This window comes from Cricetulus griseus (genome assembly GCF_003668045.3).
Source record: "Cricetulus griseus strain 17A/GY chromosome 1 unlocalized genomic scaffold, alternate assembly CriGri-PICRH-1.0 chr1_1, whole genome shotgun sequence".
Classification (NCBI taxonomy): Eukaryota; Metazoa; Chordata; class Mammalia; order Rodentia; family Cricetidae; genus Cricetulus; species Cricetulus griseus.
Genome location: NW_023276807.1, coordinates 74334888 through 74342910, shown reverse-complemented (window position 1 = coordinate 74342910; position 8023 = coordinate 74334888). Strand labels below are relative to the sequence as shown.

The window sequence follows — 8023 nt, the reverse complement described above, 5'->3', positions numbered from 1 at the left end:
TCAGTCCAGCAGCAGAAATATAATCATTGACAATTTTATTGACAGTTATCTAGTCTCATCCCTGTGTCTTCCCTCAAAGTACCCCTGTTCTTTAACACCTCTAGTTTGTAGGGCTTCCTATGTTTGTTTTATTAATGTAGTGGATGGGAAAAATCCCATGGTGTCAGTCGAGTCATAGCTTCTGTCAGGCATGGAATTCAAAGAAAGTAGCTGCTTTTCAGCACAGTGTGCATTAGAAGGTTACCTAATGAAAGTCTCCTACCTATCAATTAACTCTGGTCAGGAGTTAGTTCACTTTGAATGTTGAAGAAAGATCTTGGTCCTTTATTTTTTCCTAAGTTTTCAAAAGAAAACTTCAAACTTTAATGGAACTGCTGATCTGCAGAGAGCAATGATTTTACATGATCTCTAGAGTGGAGAAAGTGTGTTGAGTCAATAGTGACACACTGCAAAGCATGAGTTGGTTAATGGGCTTGTTCTTTCACTATATTTGTGACCTTGAGGAAGTTAACTCTTGATGGCTGAAGGTCCTCGTCTTTACAAAATGGATAATATAGGATTACAGTATAGTTGAATTTTATGAAGAAATGGTCCATGAGCTGCATTTAAACAATTCCTGTGCATAGAGGAGCACAATCATGGTTCACTGGCCTTTCTAGATTCTGCCTGATTCTCAATCTCCTACTTTACTATATATATCATGATGAATTGGATGTTATTGAAACCTCGTTAAGACACCTAAAGGTTTGAATCAATTAGAAACTTCAGTTAGGTACAGGACTGTAGGAAGAGTGATGTGTGAATCGTGGTTACAAACACTATCTGATTTTTCCTCATTCTATACTACAGATTGAGTCTTACTTCCTTCACCTAAATACTGACAACTTGTAGTGAAATGAACCTGTTCTCCAGGTATGACAGCCATCTCTCAGCAATCTGATCCTTGGGTTATCTGGTCTTTACTTTATGATGTTTCCAAGGAAAAGACAAAAATGAACATCTGTTTCTTTACAAAATCTAGTGCCTTCTTGTTTTCTGATTTTTTCCTCTTTCATCTTCTGTACGTTTTTCTTTTAACTGATGATGCAGTCATGCTCACAGCATTTACACTTGCAGGTTCATATCTTCAGAAAAATGTTCATGGCCCTTATGGGGTATGCGAGCCATCCATCACATTCCGTTGTCCACTGCAGACTCTTAGTTTCTTTTTTCTCACCTTCCAGGATATTCTGTTAACCCATTTTGGCCTTCTGGATACATGAGTGATTGAAAAATTTAGCATATTTCCTGAATTTATATTATAAATTAAGCTAAGTATATAAGATCAGTTTATTTTCTTTCCTACATCAAATCTTTGCCTACATCAAATGATCAAAATTGGATCATATGTCCTGGGAGAATTTGAAAAGTATAACAATTTTATTTATTTTCTTCCCAAATGCAAGTCTCTTTTATTTGTTTGTGACCTTTTGGGAAATTGAACTGAGTAACATACATGCTGATCTTTTTTTTTTTTTTCTGATCTTTAATATAAGCAGTTCAAAGTATCTAAAAAGAAGCAGATTTACATCTCAATTGTTGTAATAATTCTGAATGCTTTGTTTGCTTTTGCATATGTGATACTGCTAATTTCTTTTGCTGAAATAAAACACAATTGTAAAAGGGGTTATCAGGCATTAACTGATGTCACTCAGCCTCTGTGTTGATAATTTGGGCACTGTTCCAACAGATCATAATCTGCAAGGTAATGACTCTACTTCTACTTTCCCCAGCTGTTCTTGCTAGTGGGTGATGGGGGAGCCTTCATCTTAAAGTGGGGACAGCTGCCATTGTTACACTTGTAAACTCCATCCTTGGCAGAGCTGGAGATGGAGTCTGAAAATGTGTTTTATGTCTGTGAGTTTCTTCTGCATGGCAAAGTTATGTTGGGAATAAAAACGGGAGCAACGCATTGTTGTCTGGTTGACAAGAACATCTACGAGAAACTGGAGACAGTCAATCCCACTAAACACTTGTCACCTTGGAATTTCCTTTATTTTGGTGGAGTGAGTCATTTGTGTCCTACTTTTTAAAATCCTTTTGTCTTCCAAAAAAGGAAAAAAAGAAAAAGAAAGAAAAGGAAAAAGTCTTCAAGGACGTAGCAGATAACCAAGCCAGTACTCTTTCATGAGAGTCAAGGGCAACCCAAACCTTCCTGCTACATTCTCTATATAGTTGTTGCTCATCAAGATTCAAATTCCTTTTGTGACTGACACCAAACAAGGAAGACATCTGGATTTGATTAGGAGTGCCTATAAAAGCCCTCATGCTTTTCCTTATGTGGCGCCTGTCACCAACAGGACAAACAGGCAAAAATGGGCCTCATTAGCATCAAGTCCTCCCAGCTGATTTTGGGAGTAATTAATATTCAACATAAATTGATTTCCTTAAATGATCAAAGATAGCAGAAAGTTGATTCAAATCTGAGTGTCTTTTTGAGTAATAGTGTATTGAGGAATCATTGCTATGAAATAAATCATAAAATGGCCTTAGCCAACTCACCTGATGTCAGATTCCCAACTTTGGGAATATTATATCACCTAGTGCCGTTATTTTAATACAGTTTTCATTTTATAGTGTCATATTTTTTCCAAAGGACTTTTTATGTTTTAAACCACTTGCTTATCTTATTTCAAAATAGTTCAGTCCTCTTTTTTGTGTGAATAACAGAAATCTTGAGTAGAAACTTCTCACAAAATGAAACATGTCCTAAATCTAACCAGGGTGACACTGCTAATGATTCCTTGTGGGTTTTTTGTTTGTTTGTCTGTTTGTCTTTTTGTCTTCTCTTCTAGACTTCTGGCCTCAGGAGAACACTCAAATTGCTGTTTGAGAATCTTCCTGAATGCCAGCTGCTTATGCACTCACTGAAGAAGTTTCAATTTTCATGAAGCCTACATTTCATCAAATGGTAGCCTACCTCCTATCAAGGACATTTTTTCTTGAAATGGCTTTCCCTTTTGACTTTGGTTTCCACTGGTGCAGTTTTCTTTGCTCAGTCACTCAGGTTTCATATCTAGGTCATGATTGCCTGTCAGCTTCTTTCTCCAGGCTCCATGCTCCTTAAGTACCGGGATTGTCATTCTTTATTCTCCCATGCCTGATGCAGCTTCTGCCACACTAGAGTTGTTGAATAAACATTTTTAGATTAAATGAATATATATATTTTCACCTTTACTTGCTCTGCTACTCTTCTTATGATTAAAGAAATTGAATATGTGATCAAAGAGTTTGAATGCAAAAATCAAAAGTTATAAAAATGTATTGAATGAGCAATCTTTGAGTCCCAGTCCCACCCCATCTGTACAGCCCTCCCTTCCACCCGAACTTGGGTAACTGTGCTCATCAGTTCTTTGTGCTGACTTCCAGTTTTATTTTTTAGGTGCAATATATCCAAAAGTGTACACATGTACTCTTTTTTTGTTTTTGTATATGCACATAACAAATGGAAATTATCTCAAAATGTTTTTACACTTGTGCTTTCTTTGAAGTGTTTGGAAGGTAAATATTGTTACATTTGAATACAACTTTTAAAGTCAGAGGATTGCTTGTGGAGTCGAATCTTTCCTTCTACTGTTCAGTTGTGCATTACTGCAAACATCCTTATCTGATGAGTCTTTTTGCCAGGCAAGGACATAGTTATTTTATTACTTTGTTTTAAACCTCATGAGGTATTGACACCATTCATTAACCATTTGGGTTATGTGCTATTGACAGACATAAATGTTACTTCAGTTATTATCTTAGAGGGTATTACTTTGTGCAGGTGAATCATCAGATTTTGATTGCTGGCTTCGACTTCACAATGATGCCACTCTCAAACTGTTCTGAAGGGTAATACTAGATGACCCAAACTTGTATGGAAGTAATTGTTTGCCTGTAGCAAGTTGTCAAGACTAATTATCCCAATACAGTCTCTTTTTCCATAAAAATATTAGTATTTCACTGAATGTCTCAACTGTATTTTCCCTATTTTTGTATGTATTATCTTCCTTTCTTTTTATGGTCTATTTATATTCTTTTGATTTGACTTCAGGTTCATTTGTTGTTAACTGTATTATTACCCAGGCTTAGATTTTTTTCAATGCCTGCTATTTATTAACTAAAATTATTGTGTAACTGTATTTTCTATGTTCTTTAGTTTCTAGAAAGGATAAGGGGGTATTAATACCCATTTTATTAGTTTTAGTCTCTATTTATTAAGTTATATAAAAAGATGCTTTGGGATCTAAAAATTGCTATGTAGATATCAAAGAGAGATATGGGTGCTGAAAACAATACAGATGTTCAAATTGAAGCTCTCAAAAATTCTTAGAACATCTCAGGTTATTGAGAGCTTAATTATCCATTTTTTAATTTGTTGATCTTACTAACATAATTTCACTATTTTTCTTGATTAGGCATGAATGCCTAAATATTATCACTGTTCACCCTTGTGTGTGATTGGGTTTGTATGTGATGTGTTGGATAGTGAAAGAATACCCTCAAACTCTTGTCCTGTACATATTTGTAATTAGAAAGCACTCTCCTGCATTCTCTTTCAACAAAATAAATAATTCTTAGGCTATTTGTCTTAGTTATATTTTCCATTTATTTCTCCTTTGTGCTGTTAGGGGACTGTATTGATTCCTAAGTCCTTTCTAGCTTTAAATCTCTGATTTCATTGCTATCTATAGAATGGTCTCCAAGTTCTCTTGGTACCTTTGAAGCTTCTAGTCACATCCCGCTGAATCAAATCACACACTGATGAATCCTTATCCAGTGGCAAACACTACATTTAGAAATTTGATCAGGGGCATTTTATAGTGAAAGTTAAACTTAAATTCTGTATCAAAACTAAATAGGGCTTAATGTGGCAATGTCTCTTCCTCTCTGAACATTGTCCAGCTGTGGGTCTCTGTGTCAATTACCATCTACCAAAAAAGAATCTTACAGTGTTTGCATGATGCACTTTGCAATATATTATTAGGAGCCATTTTAATGCTATATTCTTTTAGCAGAATAATATTAGTAGATTTTTCTACAGGGCCTATGATCTATCTAATCTAAAGTTATTGGCCACTTTGCCAGTGTCAGATATGGTTTCCATCTCATAGTGTGGGCCTTAAATTCAATTTTGAAGGTACCTAGTTACCTGCATAACATTTATGGCACTGTTACAGTACCAGTTGGCTTTTTGGGTATGTCTCTGTTGTATACAGCATGTTTTGTAGATGAACTGGATTGATGATTACTTTTCTTCTCCATGAGTCTGCATTCTAGCTTCTAGCCAGGAACCAGCTTCTCCATGTTCAATGATATAAATAAGTGGTGTCTTCAGCACTAGGGTTTTATTATCAGGTTCTGGAAGGTAACCAACTGTCTTGGAAATATTCTGTAATTTTGGGGGGTGTTTGTGGGATCCTTTTTGCCAATGACTCAAGAAGATATAAACCATTGTGGGCACTGGCAGTTTGACATTTGGCATTAGATACCTATTTAGTGTGCCTGCTTTGGCAGCACACATACTAAAATAGGAATGGTACAGAGAAGACTAGCATGGCCCCTGTATAGGGATGATACACAAATTCATGAAGTGTTTCAAATTTATAAAAGATATCTATTTGGGACTTTTCCTCCCTCATTATACTGTGACTCAATTTAAATTCTTTTTATAGGTATATACCAGAGGTTCTCAACTTGCGGGTCATGGCCTCATGGGGGTGGATGAGTAACCATTTCACCTGGGTCTCTGGCTAGATATCCTGCATATCAGATACTTATATTATGGTTTATAACAATGGCTAAATAACAGTTATGAAGTAGCAGTGAAAATAATGTTATGGCTGGGAGTCACTACAGCATGAGGAATTGTATTAAAGGGTCTCAGCAATAGGAAGGTGGAGACCCACCATTGTATACAATTTGGAAAGCTTCTACAATTTAGAAAGCTTTACACACAGCTTTGCCAAAGGCTTTCAGTGTTAATTATCCCACACCATATTGCCTTCCTTTTCCTGTGCTCGCATCTGCCTCCACTTTCGATCACTTTAATTTCTCCTTTATCTCTGTTAGAACACTATATTGCGTTGCTCCTTCCTTGGAATATCCACCATACCTCCTGGCCCCTTGCTAATTACCCAACTTCTATGGTTATTTGGATTGACACACACACACACACACACACACACACACACACACACACACACACACAGAGAGAGAGAGAGAGAGAGAGAGCTTAAAAACTGACATCCACACATTAGAAAAGAACATGTAGGATTTACCTTTCCTGAGTTACATCACTTAGGATGATTCATTGTAACACTACTCTGTTCACTTACAAATTTCATAATTTCTGAATAGTGAGTTCGATTCCATTGTGAAAATGTACCACCTTTTCAATATCCATTCATCTGATGATGGGCATCTAGGCTGTTTCTAATTTTTGGCTATATGGTTACAAGGATAAGCCAGTATCTCTGTCCATATGCCTAAGAGTGGTATAGTTAGGCCTTAAGGTAGACCATCTTTATGCTTCCTGAGGAATCTCCATACTGATTTCCATAGTGGACGTACCCAGTCTGCAGTCCCTCTAGTAATGAATAAATTTTCCTTTATTTCCCTTATTCTTTCAAGCATGTGCTGTTGTTTATTGACAGTTCTGAAGGAAAAGGGATGAAATCTCAATGTAGTTTTAATGTACATTTTCTTGGTGGCTAAGGATGGTGACAGATTTTGAAGTGTTTCTTAGCCACTTGGGTTTCATTTTTTTGAGAACTCCGTTTGGCTCTATGCCCCATTTCTCTGTTGGGTTATTTGTTTTCTTGATGTTCAGTTATTTATTTATTCTAGATGCTACCACTCTCTCAGGTGGGTAATTAGCAAATATTCTTTCCTAAGCTGTAGACTGCTGCTTTGCTTGAATAATGGTGTCCTTTGCTATATAGAAGTTTTTAAACTTATGAGATCCCATTTATTGATTGATAGTTTAAATTCCTGCACCACTGGTATCCTTTTCAGAGTGTCCTCCCCTGTGCCTGATTTTAGTGCAAATGAGTTGAATTTCTTTTCATTTAAGATGACGTTAGCTGTGGGCTTGCTATAAATTCCCTTTACTATCTTAAGACCTGTCCCTTGTATATCTAGTCTCTGGCTGAAAGCTGTTCTGGGGTTAACAGTAGAATTTTGGGCTAAAAGGAAAGGGTGAAAGGGATGACAGGAAAGAGTTGATTGAGACAGTATGGAGAACAAAGTTCTTCTACCTAAGTCCCAGCCTAGTGTGGTGCTGTGCTTCCCGAGTAGACAGCAGTTTTTCCAGTCAGTGGAAAATAAAGGAATGGAGATAGATTATAAGGAAAGGTTCAGAGGTTCAGAGAAGAAGAATTAGGGAACCTGGTGTGCTGCTAGAGGTACAGTCTGTGGGCTACAACATGTAATATTAAGAACAAACTTTTTTGGTGAAATCTTCTGATCCAAACACACTGGGAGAAATGCTGCAGTCAAACATGGAAGTTTTTCTTTTGAGCAGATAAGACACTCCCCCTATAAATAAATTTTGAATATGGGATAATAAAAGAACAACTGGTCAGGGTTGGATAAGAGAGAGAGCATGTGTGTGCCAACATGCAGTCATAAGGATTAGAAAGAAGCAAATGTAACTTGTTGATTTCACCTCCTAGAAAACATGAAGTGTCACTAAAGCTATCTAGATTATATTTTATGCATTGAGTTATGAATGTTTCTCTTGAATTCCAACTTCAGAAAATGACACTGGGAAGCAATCTCTTCCTTATAGGAGGCTCTGTCTCAGACAGAAAATGGCCTTCCAGCCAGAACAGGGCATACAAAGTAGCCCATAAGCCTGTCATGTTGGCACTCCTGCTGTGATGGCTTCTGTCACCCAAGAAGCACAGTGCCAAGAGCCACTTGTGTTGATGCCAATGCAGTCTCTGGAGTTGTGGGTCATAGAGCACATCCTGTTTATTCATGTGCCAGCATGAGGAAT

General features: G+C 36.9%; 1 non-coding gene across 1 annotated transcript; it reads left to right on the top strand.

Moving 5' to 3' along the window:
- The first annotated feature begins 5522 nt into the window (after positions 1-5522).
- Positions 5523-5629, top strand: LOC113832407. The gene has a single exon (XR_003479683.1). It is a non-coding gene; the product is annotated as a U6 spliceosomal RNA (small nuclear RNA).
- Positions 5630-8023: the final 2394 nt, after the last annotated feature.